At 42.2% G+C, this 19,870-nt stretch overlaps 1 long non-coding RNA gene across 1 annotated transcript in view; it reads right to left on the reverse strand.

Annotated features, from left to right (window-relative positions):
* Positions 1–5,804: 5,804 nt before the first annotated feature.
* The window catches only part of LOC118219326, a 285,113-nt gene continuing 271,047 nt past the window's right edge, over positions 5,805–19,870 (reverse strand). Inside the window, exon 3 of the long non-coding RNA XR_004763693.1 lies at positions 5,805–6,888. This is a non-coding gene — a long non-coding RNA (uncharacterized LOC118219326). The remainder of the gene's footprint in view (positions 6,889–19,870) is intronic.

The following is a 19,870-nucleotide window of genomic DNA, read 5'->3' on the forward strand; positions in this document are numbered from 1 at the left end:
CATAATTATAAGGACGATTTTAAATTTAAGATAATAAAAAAGGTGCGCAATCAACTGTTTTATTGAATAATTATCGCGCGTTCTCGTTTGTTTTTCGTTTCAGTCACCATAAATGAACTCTCTCAGCCCAACATCATAGTTAAGCCTACAATCACAGAAGTCAAAATGAGACAAAAGTTTATCCATGACAGACAGGTCATTGAGCACAGAGTTCTGGAGCACCTCAGCGAGTACATGCACTAGCATTCCCCCCAATCCACTAACCGTGGATGTCATTGGTGCTCAAGTTGGGTGATTATTGCCTGTCTCTCACTCAATCCAGCCCGGCCATCAGTACGTTTGAGAGACAGAGATTAATCACACTCCTTGAGTGGGAATTGAACCCACACTTTCAGGCTGGGAAATACCAGCGCATTTACCCTCTGAGCCACTCCAGAACTCTGAAAGCACTATCTCATGCATCATAGTTAAGTCTACAATCAGTAATGTCAAAGTGAGACAACAGTGTAAGGCCTGCAGGGGGACTGAACCAAGATCTTTGCTGAGGATGAAACCCTTGTACTGGTCCCATTGTTGGAAGAGCAAGAGCTTACAACTAAGGGCTACTTCACCAGTTAGAATGCACCTCAACCATCATAGACTAGCTCACCCAAGGCTGGTAAATCACATTGAACTCAATGATCTGACATTGTAGAAGGAGGATAAACAATGATAAAATTAAAGGCCATTGGTCTAAAAATTAGACAGATATCGTAGCACAGTGGTCTCAAACTTAGTGCCATGGAGGGCCGTGTGTATGCTGGTTTTTATTCCAGCCTCAGGTCTTGATTATATAATTAGTTCAGTTATTTGCTGAATTAGGGATGCAGGTTTGCACATAATGGTAACCACATCTAGGGTGACCCGCATTGTCTAAATAAATAATTAATAATAAACAAACCATTTAACATAAAGTGGTTAAAAAGGGTAAATAATCCTTCAAAACATGAAAAGTGTCTAATTAATAAAAGTGAACATCTTGTTAATTCTGGGATTGCAATTGTGGCTGGAAAAAAAACCCAGCATACAGTTTCCTAGGACCTAGCATACACAGAGTTTCCTAGGAAGAGCCTTTGTTAATTTTGTTTTTTGGTCATTTGTGGTCTTATACTGCCATCTTGTGGTCTAAAAATAGAAGTTCATAGAAATATCAGAGTTAAATGTTGAAAAAGAAGGTTCGTTCCTTTTTTGCATTTTTTTTTTCAAATGGATTGTTGGTGCATTTCTGTGCAAAACCCAGAACATAAATATTTATGAATAATAATTTGTTCACAAATGTTTAATGTGGAATATTAATAAACTGCAGTGGAGTTCCTGAATCTGGAAAGGACACAGTTATGATGTGTTAAACAAAGATATTTAGAGTGTAAGAAATTAAGGATAACACACACATATCTGAATATTTATTATGGACAAGTGAGTGTCTTCACATGGGGACAAGTTGGCCCTGTGCTGGGGTACCTACCCCAGTTTATGACTCGCTGGTGATGTATCAAGCTATTACTGTTTAATTCCTTCTGCCATTTCAGATCATTGACTGAACCAAGATCTTTGTTGAGGAAGAAACCCTTGCACACTATGTGATGTGTCTCCACTACATCTGTTAAGGTGAAGATTTTGGTTCAGTCCCCCTGCTGGCCTTACATGTTTTTCCTCTTTGACTTTTCTGATTGTAGACTTGTCTATGATGCATGAGAGAGTACTTTCAGAGTTCTGGGGTGGCTCAGAGGGTAAATGCGCTGGTATTTCCCAGCATGAAAATGTGGGTTCAATTCCCACTCAAGGAGTGTGATTAATCTCTGTCTCTCAAATGTACTGATGGCCGAGCTGGATTGAGTGAGAGACAGGCACTAATCACCCAACTTGAGCACCAATGGTATCCATGGTTAGTGGATTGGGGGGAATGCTAGTGCATGTACTCATTGAGGTGCTCCAGAACTCTACGCTCAATGACCTGATTGTCAAAGATAAACATTTTCCTCATGAAAGCAATCGGAAATGTTTTCAAGTACCTAGGCACATTTTGGTCCTCCAACCACCGATACTGTTAATCAGTATGCAAATTCTTTGTCATCACTAAGCTGTGATTATTATTATACAATTTTATACATACAATTATACATTTTTTAACCAGCTGTGGCATTTGGAACCTAAGACCAGTGATCCAGACTTCTAAGTTAAGTCTACAGTCTTAAATGTCAACGAGGAAAAACACTCCAGTACAGCAAAGTTATCAACCCAGGTATCTCTGTTGAAAGGGTAATTATCTTAATAGAGGTACTTAGCGAAGGCACATCACACAGTGTACAAGGGTTTCATCCTCAACAAAGATCTTGGTTCAGTCCGCCTGCAGGCCTTACATTGTTGTCTCACTTTGACATTACTGATTGTAGACTTAACTATGATGCATGAGACAGTGCTTTCAGAGTTCTGGGGATGCTATGAATTGCACAGTTGCAACCATACATTTGCACCTGCTGATGCGGAAGTCACTGGTAGGACAGGCGAATGAGGTAGGTCCGTTGGAGAGACGATGTGACAGGTCGACCAGTAACACCCTGGAGAGGTCAGCGCTGGCAATGGTAAGTGTTTGTGCAAAGAGAAGCCTATTTTAAAGGAAAGATACAGTATCAATGCTATCAATTTTTGATGCTAAAGGATGTTACTCTGGTGATAAATTTTGTACTGTAATAATTACACAAAATTATCACAATACACATATCCTGCTGCTCTTGGGAGGTCAGCTGGAGGACATGGTATGTATAATCCTGATGAACACAAATTAAATTATTTCAGTAGGAGTAGTACAGTAGGAATGAACATTCAGCACAGGCAGGGTCAATCATTAACCACTGAGTGATATGATAAAGTGCACAGACGGTAAGGAAAAGACTACAGGACATGTATATAAGCTCAGTACTTAGCAAAACCAGAACAGACATCTAATTTAATACGGAGGAGGCAAAAGGAGTGTGTTGTAGTGTAACTGGAGGATCCAAGTGTAAGTGTAGTTACGATGAGCCATGTGGGACAATGAGGCTCATCATACCTGGTATACCTTCTTATGTCAGTGTGGTAGGTTATTAGCTTTGCTGAGGATGTGTCAGAATGGGAGTTGATTATCTCCGTATAAATGAAAGTTCACTTAACTGCGGACCTATTGGTGTGGGAGTTCATTATCTTCACTATAATATTGCTGAGGAAATATCAATATGGGAGTTATTCTGCCTGGGCTGTGTGAATGGGGAGTTGGCTATCTTACCTGAGGACATATTGGTGAGAGAGTTCATTATCTTTACTAGACAGTTTTAGTGTTTCGCTGAATATCTTGCCTGAATAAATTTCCGTGTTGGAGTCAGTTCCAGTCTTCCTGGAACTGTGTTAATATGGAGTCCGTAATCCCCATTATAGCCTGGAAAGACTGCTCTCTTTTACAATCTGATCCAAAGAATTAATATTAACATGTGCTTGCTGGAAATCACCTGTCTGTTAAACATTAAATAGTTTCCAGGTCTCCAGGGTATGAAAATACAAACTGCCATGCTTGCAAAACATTTGCGATTAAACCAATACAACGCTTTTCAAAATCTACTTAAGGGCTTACCATTGTAACATTTAGAATGGGAGTGCATCAGCGCAGATTCTTTTGTCAAAATGACCAAAATGTTGTAATTATTTATTATTATTTAGTACAGCGTTGTATGACATTTCATTAATTATTTTATTAACGATGGCTGGCTTTAACTGTATAAACGAATAGGTAAGGTGGCTCCCTCTTGTGGACATAAAACGCACCTGCAACAGGCGGCTGTCCGCGCACCTGTCATCAATCACAATTAAAGCACAGGAAAACACAGCTCTCGGCTACGTTTAGGCACAATTCGGTTTTAATAAGATTGAGGCCATAATCCGGCTATGGAAGGTTTGATGTAAACGCCTGTTTGTTACCTTAATCGGGTATGGTAAGAATCTGAGAAAACATTACATTAACTCCGATATGTTTGCGTAAATTTTCGATTTGTGTGTGCACATGAACGTAGGAAAGTCGGCTTTAAATTTTGACATTTTAAAACTGCATATGCGGAAGTTCACCAGACGCAGTGACCTGGGTGTTGTTTGTATATCTTTATGCAGGGGGAAAGGATCAAGTACAGTTAAACCAGCATGATTAAGTCTGAGGCACTGTGGTTTTAATCGATGTTTAAAGATGGTAGGGAAACACTCAGGTGGGTATGAGCGTGTGGCATGCCTGCGACGATTCAACATGTTATTATAATGTAAAATACAGGAAAGTAAGATGGTATTCAACTTTATTTCAGAATTAGGAGTTTCTTTTGAAACGTTTCTTGGTTCAGATAAGAATAAGCGGTAACTATTTGAAAGGAAAGCTTTGGATTTGTTTGTATGCAACCAGACTTGCACGGATGCATCTGAGGATCAGTTGTGGTTTTTTTTAACGACAAGCAGAGGGCAGTAATGCGTGTGGAAGTTTAACAAACCAGTATCAAACAAAGCGAAGAAGAAGCGGAAGCAAAACGCAGAGCGATGTGAAGTAATTATTTTTGGACACAACTAATTGGCCTTACATGATTATTAAAAGAATCCATGTAAAACCCAGGTATTAGAGAAATCGTGTTGTTGTGAACCATGCAGATACTTAATCGGATTATTGCTAAAAACTGATTGCTCCCAATTTTCGTGGTGTTTGCATGCACATTGCTGTAAATCACATGCATGTTAAGGATTAAGTTTACGGTCTTCACTTCTCCATGGTAGTAAAAACACACACATTCTACTGGTTTACCTCTGTTTAGTGTGTGACTAAAAACAAAACTATACATAGCCTAATACATAGATTGTACCAAAATACAGTATACATGCATCTCACTTTACATATATTGGTTTGATTATCAATGTAAATGCTTTTAACTGGTCCCTTCTTTTTTTAAAGGAGCTGAGGGGAGTGCTTCGGAGGCATCGGTGCTGGGCTTCATATGTCCCCTGATTCAGAATGCTGCTCCCCGACTCGTCTTCAACCTTCCCAAGTTATCCCATGTCACTCCTCTGCTGAGTTCACTCCACTGGCTACCGGTCACTGCCAGGACCAGGTTCAAAGTCTGACCCTCACCTACCCTGCAGCCAACAGGACGGCCCCCGGCTACTTACAGGACATGATTCAATCCTACACGCCAGCTCAACCACTTCGCTCTGTGGCAACAGGGCCACTTGCACCCCTGCCATTCGAATGAATCTGGGATCATTTTTATTACTTAAATCCCCCTTTCATGCTACACATGTACCTCCTGTGCCAATTTCATGTTACATGTACCTCCATCCAGCACTTATACTGTACTTTGTATCATTATCTTGCTGTTGTAGCTTGTCATGCCTCCTAGTTTTACTTAGCATAGGTTAGGTTAATGTTTAATGTGTGTACTGAACTTAATGTGTTCATGGCTATGAATAACTGTTACAAAATGAGTACTGTACCTTATTGGACCTGTGTTTTGTAGTTGTTCCAATGACCTTTGGTATGCACTTATTGTACATCACTAGATAAAAATGTCTGCTGAATATATGTAATACAATGTAATGTCAGGAGTTTGCCTCCCTCTGCTGGACAGAAAACGGCATTACAGCAGAGGAAGTCCAATTTAAAAAATGTTGCAAGTCTATTTTTTGTATGGTTATCAAAATGTATGTGGATTTTAATGCTGCACACAAGGTGCCCTCTGGGGATAATAAAGATCTACTGAAACCGAAACTCACTGTTCTTATTGTGCATTATTTTTATTCAGCAATGGCAGCACAACTTTCAAGAATGAAATGTAATTGCAGAATAAAATTACAAAACACAATTAATTTTATTTCATTATTAAGAAGAAAATAAAATGCATTTACAAGCCCTGTCCCCCAATACATATCCACTGCACTTTATAAAAACAGAATGACTGTTCTCCATAGTACATTACTGGCTAGATTACATTTTTCATCCTTGTAAAAGAAAACATTCAAAGGCATAAAAAATGTAACCAACTAATCACTTTCAGGCACACCTATAAGATGCAACACCATTACACATTTAATTAGGTCATCTGTTTGAATGGGACTTGTCAGTCACCTGTTCTAATCATAAATCGCAAATTCAAGGGAAGTCCAATGAATCAAAAGCTTTATTTAAATAAGCCAAAATATATTAGGGTGTCAGTTTATATTTTTCCACAGTTTCGTAGAGTTCATTTTAGGAGAGCACCTAATCTGGATCTCTGCTATTCAAAGCTGAGCTCTTCCTGTTTAATTCTTATCGGTCTGCGAATAAGTTCACTAATGAACACCCAGGAACTCTTGAAGGGCTTCGTGGTGCAAGAGTACCCTGTTCCACGAATCCCAAGATAGTAAGTTCAATCTCCCCTCTGCTCTGTCTCTCTGGCTCTTCACCTCTCTGCTGTGGCTCTAAGAACCAGCTGTAAGACATAGGTAACAAGGTTCATCGCCTTCAGGTCCGAAGTTAGTAGATGAAGGCAAAATTTCTGAGATTTTTTTGTAAATATTTCTGTTGTGTCATCTTCTTCTACCCACAGAAGAGCCGGCCGATTCACATAAGAGAAGGTGGCGCAACGGTATTGTCTTTGCCTACGGACGCAGAGGTTGGGGGTTCGAACCCCCCTTCGTCTTTGTTTCGCTTATACTTGGATTGTCTCATCATCAGGCCATTTCTGCAGCCGCGCAACCGCTAACATGATGGTGGCGTAAAGGTATTGTCCAAAGCTTGGAACGCTGAGCTTCAGGGTTCGAATCCCCGTTCGTCCCTTCAGTTTCTACTTCTGAGGTCTGACTGTCTTCATGTCACTGCAGGAAAAACACAAAAAAAAGTCAAAAAAGTTACAGTGGTGCAGAGGAATGGTTCTCGTTTTCCACTACCAAGGTCAGCGGTTCAATCCCTGCTTTCCCCTTTTCAGTTTGCGCAGCTTTTGTCCGTTGTGCTGTGTAAGTGCACAAAAAAATGAGCGATAAATGCGAAGGAGTATGTGGCGTAGGGGGCTGAACCGATCCTCAGGAGGTAGAGGTTGATGGTTCGAGTCCCCGAGACCGCACCTGAGCAACGTCGGTGGTCCCCAAGGGTGGGGGAGGTGTGTGTGTGGTGTGAGTGGACGGGCAGGCAATCTGGCCCCCCGGAATTTCCCAGAATACAACATGGGGGTTATAATATTTTTTTGCAAATTCAAAATTTTCGGAAGGTAAAAAAAAAAAAAATTTTGACAGGGGCCCCACTCTCCGTTAGTGCATTACTACTGACAGTCCCCCATACTACTACGCAATCAAATGAACTCATTTGATTGCAGAAAGGTAGCAGTATGTAAGACTGGCAGTAGTAATGCACTAATATACACCAAAAGTGGTGCATAGAAACAAAAACAAACAAAACCAAACTCATGCTTACACAGCGCCTCCATCTGGGGACTTCCTGCTTCTGCAGACAAGCTGGAGAGAAAAAAAGAGGGGGAATGTTTAAAATAAAATATAATCAAAATATGTTACATATGAACATACATTATGTAAATGAAAACAGAGGCATTAACAATCTTTGTTAAAAGATGGTTGGAAAGACTGCATTGGTGGAATTAGTTCAGGGTGCTACAGGTGAATGATCTGTCTCCCTCTGCTGGACAAAAAATGGACTTACAGCAGAGCAAGTATTAGAACCCCACCAAAACATGAAAGTCTATTTTTTAAAGGCTGACAAATACATGCAGATTTTTTCTGTTACCCACAATTTTCCCTGGGGGGTGAATTTAAGTTCTACTGACTATGACTGAACACAACATAAAACAGACACACTTGCTCGGTGTCAGTATCTGTTCTGATAAAGAACACGAGCAGATCATTTCACACAGAAATGTCTATGGCTTCCAGGACTCTATTAAGCAGCTCTCCCCAAATGTTTCTCCCCAACTGCCTTCCTGAGAAAAGCTCACATTTCACGCTACATTCTAATTGTCCAAATGGCCACCTGTAGAAGCCCCCACCACCACCAAGAGACTACCCAAAAAAAAAAAAAAAAAACCAGTAATGCTGGATAGGAATGAAAACAAAGACTATTAAAAATTTTAAAGCCCAAAGTCATGTGTAGAATACGAGACTCCCCCACCCCTCCTAATGGGACAGGGGAGCTGCATGGCCCCCCTCCTCTCCCCAGGCACAGGAGAGCTAGCAGAACTGGTGACAGTGAATCCGGGACTGTGTACAAACCACAACACCCTTACGACTGTACCTATTGTACACGTTCCCCCGCACAGATATAAGATGGTGGCCCATAGGCACATTGGCAGTAGAATGGATCATAGTGAAGAACTCAGTGACTTGGCACTGTCATGCCACCTTTCCTTAAAAGTCAGTTTGTCAAATGTCTGCCCTGCTAGAGCTGCCCTGCTGAACTATAAGTGCTGTTATTGTTGAAGTGGAAATAGAAGCAACAACAGCTCAGCCTTGAAACAGGTAGGCCACCGAGGACAGTTGAGTGTGTGTGGGTGTTTGTTTGTGTGTGTGTGTCTGTGTGTGAGTGTGTGAGAGACAGGACAGACTGTGTGTGTGTATGTGGGTGTATGAGAGAGAGACAGTGTGTGTGTGTACATGTACGTGTGCGTGAGAGAGAAAGAAGAAACTGTGTGTGAGAAAGGAATAAAGAGAGAGGAGAGACTGTGCATGTATGTGTCTGTGTGTGTGCTGGTGCATATATATTTGTGTGTGTGTGTGTGTGTGAGTGCATACATGTGTGTGTGTGCGTGTGTAAGAGAGAGAGAGAAAAGATTGTGTGTCTGTGTGTGTGTATATATAAATGTGTGTGTGTGTGTGAGAGAGAGAGAGAGAGATTGTGTGTGTGAGAAGAGAGACTGTGTGCGTACGTGTGCATATATAAGTGTCTGTGTGTGAGAGAGAGGTGAGACTGTGTGTGTATGAGAGAAAGAGAGAGAGACTGTGTATATGTGTGTGTGTGAGCATATATGTGTCTGTGTGCATGTGTGTGAGAGAGACAGGAGAGACTGTGTGTGTGTGTGTGTGTGCGTGAGAGAGAGAGAGAGAGAGGAGAGACGGCGTGTGTGTATGAGAGAAAGAGAGACCGTGTCTATGTGAGAGAGAGAGAAAAAGAAAGACAGGAGAGATTGTGTGTGTGTGTTTGCATATATATGTGTGTGTGTGCGTGGGAGAGAGAGAGAAGAGACTGTGTGTCTGTGTTATTCGTGTGCGTGTGAGAGAGAGGAGAGACTGTGTCTGTGTTTGTGTGTGTGCAATGCACATGTGTCTGTGTGTGTGTGTATGTGGCAGAGGAGAATCTTCTGTGTGTATGTGTGTGTGCGTGTGCGTGTCTGAGTGTGCGTGTTTGAGAGGGAGAGTGAGAAGAGTCATCTGTGTGTGTGTGTGTGTGAAAGAGAGAGGACAGACTGTGTGTGTGTGTGAGTGTGTGTGTGTGTGCAACCATATTCATCAAACAAAACAGTACCCTTTCTGCAGCAGTATGTGGCCTGGACATTGAATGAAAATAACAACAATATATACTCACAATCAGACCAAGTTCATAAAATATATCAATATTTCATGTAACAATCCACAAGTCTCTATATCTACAAACGGCACAATTTCACATCCATTCAATCTACATCCAGGCACGAAACAGGGCTGTCAGTTGTGACCACTACTGTACGTACAACATACACTATACGTACAGTACTTATATTTGACCACAGTAATAATAAGACGGTATGAAATCTGGAAAGTCTGGAACATAATGATGGAATAATGCCTCACATGACAGATGCAACATTTAGCCAAATCCGTACATTAACTGTAAGCTGTAGTCACAAAAATATCAGACCAATCAATTCAGCCAAGGAAACCAGCTAGCTATTGCTGCTAACTGAAGTACATCACTGTAAACATGCCTGCTATCCAATTTATATAAATAAGGACAGCCAGAGAAAGAAACATGCCTGTCATCATGTTTAGTTAGCTAAACTGACAGTGGCTTATAACGAGAAAAAACTCTCTCAAAAGACTTGCATACTTCACGACGTGACCAGAAGCATTAAACATTAGCCACATTAACAGGAGTGGAGTGGCATGGCTGCTTACAACAAACTAGTTCGCTTACGTTAAGTAGCTGGTTGGCTATCTAGTTAATGTTATCTACACAGTTCGCTAGCTTATTCATTTATTGATGCAATGTAAGGACAACATTGGACATCAAAGAGAAGTGTATTTCCAAGTAAAGTTCAAGTTAGCTGGCAACCGTTACACAGTTAACTTTGGTTTGCAACAAAACATTTATTTACCTTTCGGTCGAGCACTGTTGTTGTGCAGCACATGGCCTTTCGAAGTCCAACGTCAGATCCGATTTAGCGATCACAACTACTTATTGACTACAAATCCCATAAGTGCTTTCAAAAATACAAATAATGCGTCACGGTTGGTCAAAACGTAATCAATCGAATAAAGGGGACAATGGTCATTTCTTAGGTTCTCTGTACATTTTATAGACTGGAGCTACATTGCGCATTCCGCAAAATGTTTACCTCATCATTAAACGTATGAATCTTTTTCGTTTAATTTCATTTTCAGGAAGCCTTCATTTTATAAATTAATAGAAAAATAAAGCAATACAAGTGGTCCATTTTTCATGACAACAAATAATTGTGCAGAACGTTTGTGTGTATTAATTAAATTAATTAAATAGTAATTCGTTTCAATATAGCAACTTACTTATTAAAAGCACGTAACAGCTTAGAAATCCACGATGGTGATAATAATGGTTGTAATTTATCTCGTAGAATAAAACGTGGACCTCTCCTAGACTTACGTTAACCACAGACCTTATTTTCAAAAAATTAAATCCCTATGGGAAAAATGTACGTTTAAGTCGGAGCATCTGTATTAAACGACTAGGAAAAGCTCATGCAGGAATGCACTGGCTGAATTATTGCAGGGTACAAGTCAATAGATTTGGCTCTCTCTTGTGGAAAAAAAAAACGCACTCGCAACAGAGTAGCCGCTCACCTGCCATTAATCACAATTTAAGCGCAGAAAAACGCAGATCTCGGCTATACATGCACACTAAAATCAGAGTTGAACCCGATTAAGGCAATACTCCAACTAGGGAAGTTCTTATGTCAACAGCTTTTGAATTATCTTAATTGTGGAAAGGTATGAATCTGAGAAAACATTACTGGATTGATACACCAATTTTAATGCTGCGCCCAATTTTAGGAAACTAAATTAATGTATTTTGCTTTGTCTTTTGTATTTCAGAAAAGCTCATGCAGGAATACACTGACTGAATTATTGCAGGGTACAAGTCAATAGATTTGGCTCCCTCTTGTGGACAAAAAAACGCACTCGCAACAGAATAGCCTCTCATCCGCGTACCTGCCATTAATCACCATTTAGGCGCAGAAAAACGCAGATCTCGGCTATAAATGCACACTAAAATCAGAGTTGAACCCGATGAAGGCAATACTCCAACTAGGGAAGTTCTTATGTAAACAGCTTTTTAATTATCTTAATTGTGGAAAGGTATGAATCTGAGAAAACATTACTGGATTGATACACCAATTTTAATGCTGGGAGTGTGGCATGTCTGAGCCAGTTAAACATGTTATTATAATATGTAAATATACATAGGTGTCACCATTATCTTGATTTGATTTTGAATTTGTTTTCTTTTATTTTTTTAATGCTTGTTTTAACTGGGCCCAACTTTGTTTACAGGAAGGTGTGGTTTACAGGGTAGTGTACCAATAGAATCAGTGCAGGGAGCGACCGGTTAATCATTAGTTAATGATAGGCCCCCTCTGCTGGACAAAAATGATATTACAGCAGAGCACGTCAGATTAAGAAAGTAACTGCACTCTCGTTATGTTCCAAGATTATTTTTAGTATGGTCGTCAAATGTATGACGTTTTTTAATGCTACGCACAATGAACCTTCTAGGAATAATAAATATCTACTGAAACTAAAACTGTGCTTATTGTGTATTTCTTATCGAGCAATGACAGCACAAATGAGTTTTAGTCATTTGACTGTAGAAAGGTAGAACTATGTAAGACTGGCTGTAATAATACACTAATCTACACAAAACGTGGTGCGTGGAAAGAAAAACAAACAAAACCAAACTCAGATGCCCACAATACTACCCAGATGAGTACTGTGGGGGGAAAAAAGTGATTTAATGGTGTTAATAATGAAAAAACAAACTTTCAGCAACAATAAGGTATTTTAACAATGTATTGTGTATGTTTGGTCTTATGTTGTCTCCAACCCTGGTTCTGGAGAGCTGCAAGGTCTGCTGGTTATCATAGTGACTCTGCACTTCATGAATCAATTAGAGCAGTTGATTACACAGTTAACTCAACTCACCTGGTGTCTTGGGTCTCAACTGGGTGCTGATTTTAAGGTGAAAACAAAAACCAGCAGACCCTGTAGCTCTCCAGGACCAGGGTTGAAGACCACTGTCCTAAACTGTGCCTCTGTGTATGCGACTATCTGATGGTGTTTGTAATGTTGAATCTGTTGCAGCCCCTTTTTTTGTTTGTCTGTTAAGTCCCCCACCAGCTCCTCTCAGGGAGGCGGCAGTCATCATCTTCATCCTCTTCATCGCCAAGGCCAAACTTCACGGCAGCAGACTGGGCTGAGTGACAGCTCTTCCCCAAAATTTCCTCTGGGGTTTCCCAATCGCCTTCCTGAGAAAGGTCACATTTCACACAAATCCTAATTGTCCCCCCCCCCCCTCCCTCCTAAAGGGACAGGGGAGCTGCATGGCCCCCCTCCTCTCCCCAGGCACAGGAGAGCTAGCAGAACTGGTGACAGTGAATCTGGGACTGTGTACAAACTACAAACCCGAACAGATCTAAGGTGGTGGCCCTTCAAACTGTCATTTTAATAATTCGCACCCAGATTCCAACATACACTACATGGCCAAAAGTATGTGGACACCCCTTATGAGTGGGCTTGGCTATTAAGCCACACACATTGCTAACAGATAAAATCAAGCATACAGCCAAGCAATTTCCATAGACAAACATTGGCAGCAGAATGGGTGGTACTGAAGAGCTCAGTGACTTTCAATGTGGCACGGTCATAGGAAGCAAACCTTTCCAACAAGTCAGTTTGTCAAATTTCTGCCCTGCTAGAGCAGGCGATTTATACGGGCTACGCAGTTCAGCACTCTGGTGAGCTTCCACAAAAGTGGACCGCTGAGCGCTGAAACGCGCAGCGCGTAAAAAATCGTCTGTCCCCGGTGGACTACCGCTTCGCCGCTGAGCTGCTGTTGTGAGCTGCTGAGGGTGTGTGAGAGAGAGGAGAGGCTGTGTGTCTGTATGCGTGTGTGTGTGAGAGAGAGGAGAGGCTGTGTGTGTGTGTGTGTGAGAGGGGAGACTGTGTGTCTGTATGCATGTGTGTGTGTGTGAGAGAGAGGAGAGGCTGTGTGTGTGAGAGAGAGGAGAGACTGTGTTTCTGTATACGTGTGTGTGTGTGTGTGTGTGTGTGAGAGGGAAGGCTGTGTGTGTGTGTGTGTGTGTGTGTGTGTGTGTGTGAAAGAGGAGAGACTGGGTGTGTGTATGAGAGAGAGTTAGAACCTGCTTAAAGTAATGAGCTCTTCAAAATACCAAACAAATGTAGCATTTACAGGTGAAACAAAATACACACAATTGATTAAAAAAAATAAAAATAAAAAAGAAGAATAGAACACAGAGAAGACAGAGAAATAATAAGGATATAACAAGGGAAAACACAAAACTAGGAGAAAGGTAGGAGCAAAACTAAGATATAAGTCAAATTTAAAGGAAATAAGGTAAACCTTTGGAAAAACAAACTGTATAAACTGTATAAATTAGTCATAAATTAGAACATTTGGGTACAGTATTTCACACCAAAAAACCAATAATAAATCTGATAGCATTGGCATAGCTCAATATATTTTAACAGAGGTGACTAAGAAGCTAACCCAAGGCTAGGCAGAGTGGCAGTTAATGAACTGGTGAAAAGTAACCCTTTTTGGAGCTGTTGCCACGGCTACCAAACAGACTGCTATGAAGATTCTATACCCTCCCAAGCTGAGAAGTGCAAAGGCCAAGAAGAAACAACTAAATGTAATGAGAAACAATCATGAAACCCTACTTTGCTGAAAAGGCAAATGAAAAGGTTAAAAACAATTTAATTATTTTTCACACATAAGACCAAGGCCAGGCACGGTGTCGTATGTAAGCACTACCCTCACATTCAGAAGGGAGGAATTGGAAAGGGGAGCAAAAGATGAACATTTGGACAGTGTAGTGCCAAACGTGAACATTTATACCAGTGGTCTCCAACCCTGGTCCTGGAGAGCTACAGGGTCTGCTGGTTTTCATAGTGACTCTGCACTTCATGAATCAATTAGAGCAGTTGATGACACAGTTAACTCAACTCGCCTGGTGTCTTGGGTCTCAATTAGGTGCTGATTTTAAGGTGAAAACAAAAACCAGCAGACCCTGTAGCTCTCCAGGACCAGGGTTGGAGACCACTGATCTATACAAACGAGTCCGCTCTCATCCAAAGTGCTAGTGTAGCTAGCCTGGTTATTTTACAAAGAATAATGTAGTATAATGGTGACAGTGTAGTATAATGGGTAAGGAGCTGGTCTTGTAACCTAAAGGTCACAAGTTAACTTCCCAAGCAGAACCAGGTTGTACCCTTTTGCAAGGTCCTCAAAGCTGCATTGCTCCAGTATTTATCCAGCTAGCTAGCTAGGGTGTCCACTCATCGATGTAAACTTGTAAACGTCGATTTTTCTTGCAAACTAGGTTAAATGTATGGCGATATTCGGGTATCAACACTAAGAGCTGTGTTCCGAGTAAAGTCCAAGTTTGTTGGAAGCCATTATTACATTGTTAACGTCGGATTGCTGCAAAATTTGTAATTTACCTTCCTCTCAAACGCTGTAGCTGTGGAGAACATTCGCAAGTTTCAAACTTGCGCCACATTTTTCGACAGGGGTTTACTCGGGAAATGAAGTCCAACGTCTGATCCGCTTCAGCATTTGCGTCTTGTTAACTACATATCCCATAAGCGCTTTCAAAAACACAAACACGTCACGATTAGTCAAATCGTAGTTACTGCAGTAAAGGGGGAACAATTTCGTTTTACGCTTTTTCTTGGGTGTTATGTTTTCCCCGCCATTGCGCTCGTGCTCCTGAGTAGAGTTTTTTACGGTCTATGACTTCAGGGAGATTTTAACATCGCTAAGCGTGAATTTGACTAGCTAATTCACATTCTGGTAACTTTTTCCTCTTGCATGTCTATAGAAATACAGAGCAGCCGGAAAACGCTTTCAAAGTTCAATAGCACTCAGACAATAGGGCCTAGGACCATCAAACCACCGCTAGAGTGTTCACAGACAGCGGCCCCGAGACGCAGAGCCTATGCTTACTACCCCGCGCAATTTTACACGAATATTTCCAACTGTGACACTAAGCTTCCATTTGGAAAAAAATGCAGCCAGCAAATGCTTTCAAAGTTCAATAGCTCCCAGACAATAGGGCCTAGGACCATCAAACCACCGCTAGAGTGTTCCTATGCTCCTATATTGTAACACACTGCTGCAGTGTTACCGGCTCTTCAGTGCAAAAAGCCACCAGTTTCCTTTTTGAAAAGATGATCACTTTTTTTGCCACCACTCACAACCTGTAGAGCTGACGCTTGTGGCCTCTGACAGACTCAGTAGAAACCCAGTGAAAATGTGATGCCTCCTAGGCTAAACAGTGCAGCACCTCAGGATAGCTAGCATATGTTTCCCAGGCCTGTAGGAGGCACTCTTCCGTGTGGACCGAATAGAAATCCAATATCTGCTAATAGACGTATGGCACATGTCACTTGGTATGTCAGTTGTTTCCATGGATACCGCCAGGGTTTGTGGGCCCGATGGAAAGAGCTCACATTGGGCCCCAACCATTTTTTGAGGACCCCTAATAGGTCTTGACCCTTGGAGTCATCCTAACTTACACAACCCACCCCCAACCAACCCCTCCCCCTGCCACTGCTTCTGCGTATGTGACGACGTAACACGCCATTCACCTATTTGCGGTTACTGGCTTATGAAGTTATGAATGTTTACGTAGTGCTTATAAAGGTGCTAAGTCGGCTTATGAAGCAGTTATAGGGCTCTTATGTAGGACCAGTTCTGGATAGTGTCACTAACAGATGGTAGTAGATATCCAAAGTTCCGGTGAAATAATATGACTGTGTAAATAAAACGGCTCGTGCAAAAGGACAGTTTAAATATTTGTAGAAGGTCTAAGATCAGTGCTCCGTCAGTGAGGGGGTTGATTCGGAGAAAGACGCGGTTCTAGGGCCTTACCCCGGGGGGCAGTGTAGACATCGCCCCGGGGGCAGAAGTTAAAACGGCGATTGCAGAGCGTGGCTTCTGTCACGCCTTCGATTTGCGTCTCCCCGTTCGACTGCGTTCGCGTCATTAAGAACCGCGTGGGTCGTCCGGTCGAACTCCGGCTTCGCATGCAAATCCGCGCGGGTGGCTTGCACCGCGACAGGGCACGAAATAAGGGCTCCCGATTTGGCTTTGCGTATTCAAATGGATTTTCCCCCAGCCTTGACGAGAGCGTGCTTCACAGTCAACGAGTCTCGCCACTCTTTGACTTTCGAAGACATATTTATTTACCCTCATGTTTATGCACACGTCTTTCTCTATTCCACCTTTGAGGTACTTGTTCCCCTTGTATGAAAGGTGTTTTGCTAATAAAGTTTCATCAGTCAAACCGTCACGAACCAGAGCCTCGCCGTGCCAATTTAAATGCTAACGTTAGCGCTTGGCTCGATGCCGTTTGCCACTGATTGACAGCTCTGTGGCATACGCGGGCCCGCATGTTAGTGTTTGTTTTGATTTGCGTAGGAAAAAGCCATCGTTCCATGCAAATGAAAACAAACGCCGCCAGTGGGTCTGTTCACTTCTTCACACGCAGTCGAGGAACGTAGCCCAGTGAAAACAGGAACCCAACCGCAGCTGTCATCATGCCGAATATCTTCCTTACGCCTTACAGCGGAATTGGGGTCCACTTGATTAATAGCCAAACGTGGATTGGAGACCCCTGGAAAACTTGAGGTGCTTCTGGGAGTGGCGTTGCTGGGCCAGCAGGGGGGGGGGACTAGAAACAAGTCCGGTTCGCAGGCTTTTGAGTTTCTCGTTCGTCCCCGAGTTCTCCCCCCGCCTTACCTACGCACCTTTATTATCTGTGTCAAGAGACCCGGAATCATTTAAGACACGGGGGCCCAAACGCACGTGGGGACCCCCGACGAACGTGTGTATCTCAGAGGAACCCGTAACCCGCAGTGAATGCGCTCACGGCCCCCGCCTCTCCTCCGATTTGGAGCTCAAATTCGGAAATGACCCCCCATACCCCCCCCCCCCCCCCCCCCCACCCGTCGTCTTGCCCGGATTCGCAGATTATTTTTCAGAAAACCCACCTTTTTAGACTGCACCTCAATTACTGCTTTGACTTGTGGAATACATACCATGACAATGCCCCTTATTTGATTGCGGCTTTATCTGTCTCTACCTTTAGCGCTGTTTGCTTGCCATTTATTGGAGGTTGCTTTGGACATAAGTGTCCGGATGGCTACATTGTAAATGGTAATGGTGTTTGGATCTTTGAGAGGAAAGTGCTGGGTTTCCACTGGGACCTCTCTCAGGACTCAGTAAGGACCATATGCTTTATGGTGAAGTACGTATCTCATAAAAAAACACGTTTTCAACATACATAAATGCCAAGTTACTCACACATATAAGACATACCCCATCTATAACTCATTCATTCAGACTGCCAAAATCCAGGCCTGCCATTAAAAGTATTGATATCAAAATGACGCCCAGTTACGGTACTACAAACAATATAGGCTATCTTGCCTCACCGAAATTAAATAAGATGTATTCCAAAGCAATGCTACCCCATATTTCCTCAATTCTTTCAAGTCACTTGGCCCTGTGTTTTGTAATCTCACGCATACCTGCCATCCCAATAAAGCATTGGGACACATTGCATCCTGGGAAATTGGTGGACCGTCACAGACCCCTTTTAAGCCCTTTCCACATAAAAAGTGCACGAGCAGCCAACACTGAGAGAGTTTTTTGAAAAATAAAACATTGCAATCTTCAGTCAGAAGCAATATGGCCAGCAAATAATAATTAGTTACTTGAGCTGATTCATCTCACCTTCAACGCTTATTTGACAAGTTTGACAAATTTCAATGCCCTCAACAGCTTTCAGCAGACATTCTAAAATCTGATAGCTGACACCAAATTAGCTTGGAACCAGATACGGTTGGGGGTGGGAGGGGGGGGGGGGGTGTCTGACATCACAGGCCCGTGAACCACTCCCACCGTAATCAAATGTCCCTCTGACAAGCAGTCGCCATGGAGACAGCAACAATGCCACGGAAGCTTGAAGACCGAGCCTCGACTCCCTACTCAGGCACGCTCAAGTCAAACGAAACTTTAGCCGCGTCTATTTGTGCAGCAGAACGCGCAGCGCTGGCGAATCTCCCCGGAATGGAAAAGCATGGTTTTGAAGAGCGTTGAATTTACAAAATGCAGTGTTGGCACTCCTGCATACGCACGGCTACTGTACATCATCATTTATGTTTACTTGACAAATATAAGATAAATTGCCGTAGCTTAGCTACATTTGTATGTGTACCCATGTGTGCTTGTATCTCAACAACCTTCAAGGATTCCAACCTCATTTTCAAGTGAGCAAGCAGCCAGGAGCTGTTTAGAATAGGTGAAGTGCGAAAAAGCCATTCAGATCAAATAAAGACAATTGTACAAAATGTATTCAATGTCAAGGGGTAACATTCCAAGAACAGCAATCTATTTAAGCAAACAAACCATGTACCTGTTTTTTTAAATTATTTGTCATTCTCAAGAGCATAGTAGTTAAAAGTAGGCTACCACACTCTTAGACTATACACTACTGTGAAGTAGACCGCACTCCTAGTGGGTACAAACTCTTTGCAAAAAAAAAAAGAAAAGAAAAAAACTTTCTCTTATGCTCTGCAAGCAGGAAGCCGCAAATTAGTGCTGTGTTTGTGCTTTAAACATAAGCAGTCATCTACGTTCAAAGGAAAACGTCTTTTTTTTTAATTTCCGCAGAAAACAAGCTGCTTTTCTTGATGAATGGAAAAGAAACAGATTCCACAGTGCCTGCATGCCTCTCGACGGTCAAGAGTGTTCATTCGCCCTTATATAACAAATATATTTTGCCATATATTGACAAATATACTGTAATACGTTGAATAATAAATGTTTTGTATACGGAAGCACATATATTTACAATACATGCCATCACACCGTCCTTTTTGCTTCATAATACATACTTGATTGTACTCAACTGTATCCCAATGAGACCAAGGCAGAAATAATCGATGGTGCGCGCAGGCCATTTGCGAGCCGTGCAGTCGCACCGTATCAAGCAGGAAGTCGATGGAACTGTCTGCGAGCGACCTGCGAACGATTTAATCGAATCAGTTTAAATCCCTTAAACCATGAGCTCGCTTGCTCAGGAATTAGCGGGTTAGTCGGCGTGGGGGGGGGGGGGGATTATGATGTCACAGTCACAGCCGTTTGCACAGTCCGGGGAAAGGCGTTCATCAGAGCGCATCCAGGACAAGCAAATTATTTGGTCATATTTCTGACACGCAGTAACGATTCGAATGCCACCGTCTGTTATAGCCACACATTTCACTAACGCCAAGGCAAAAATACTGGAAAACTATTTTTTCAGGGGCGGGGGTTGGG

The sequence above is a fragment of the Anguilla anguilla genome, chromosome 19, assembly GCF_013347855.1.
Source record: "Anguilla anguilla isolate fAngAng1 chromosome 19, fAngAng1.pri, whole genome shotgun sequence".
Classification (NCBI taxonomy): domain Eukaryota; kingdom Metazoa; phylum Chordata; class Actinopteri; order Anguilliformes; family Anguillidae; genus Anguilla; species Anguilla anguilla.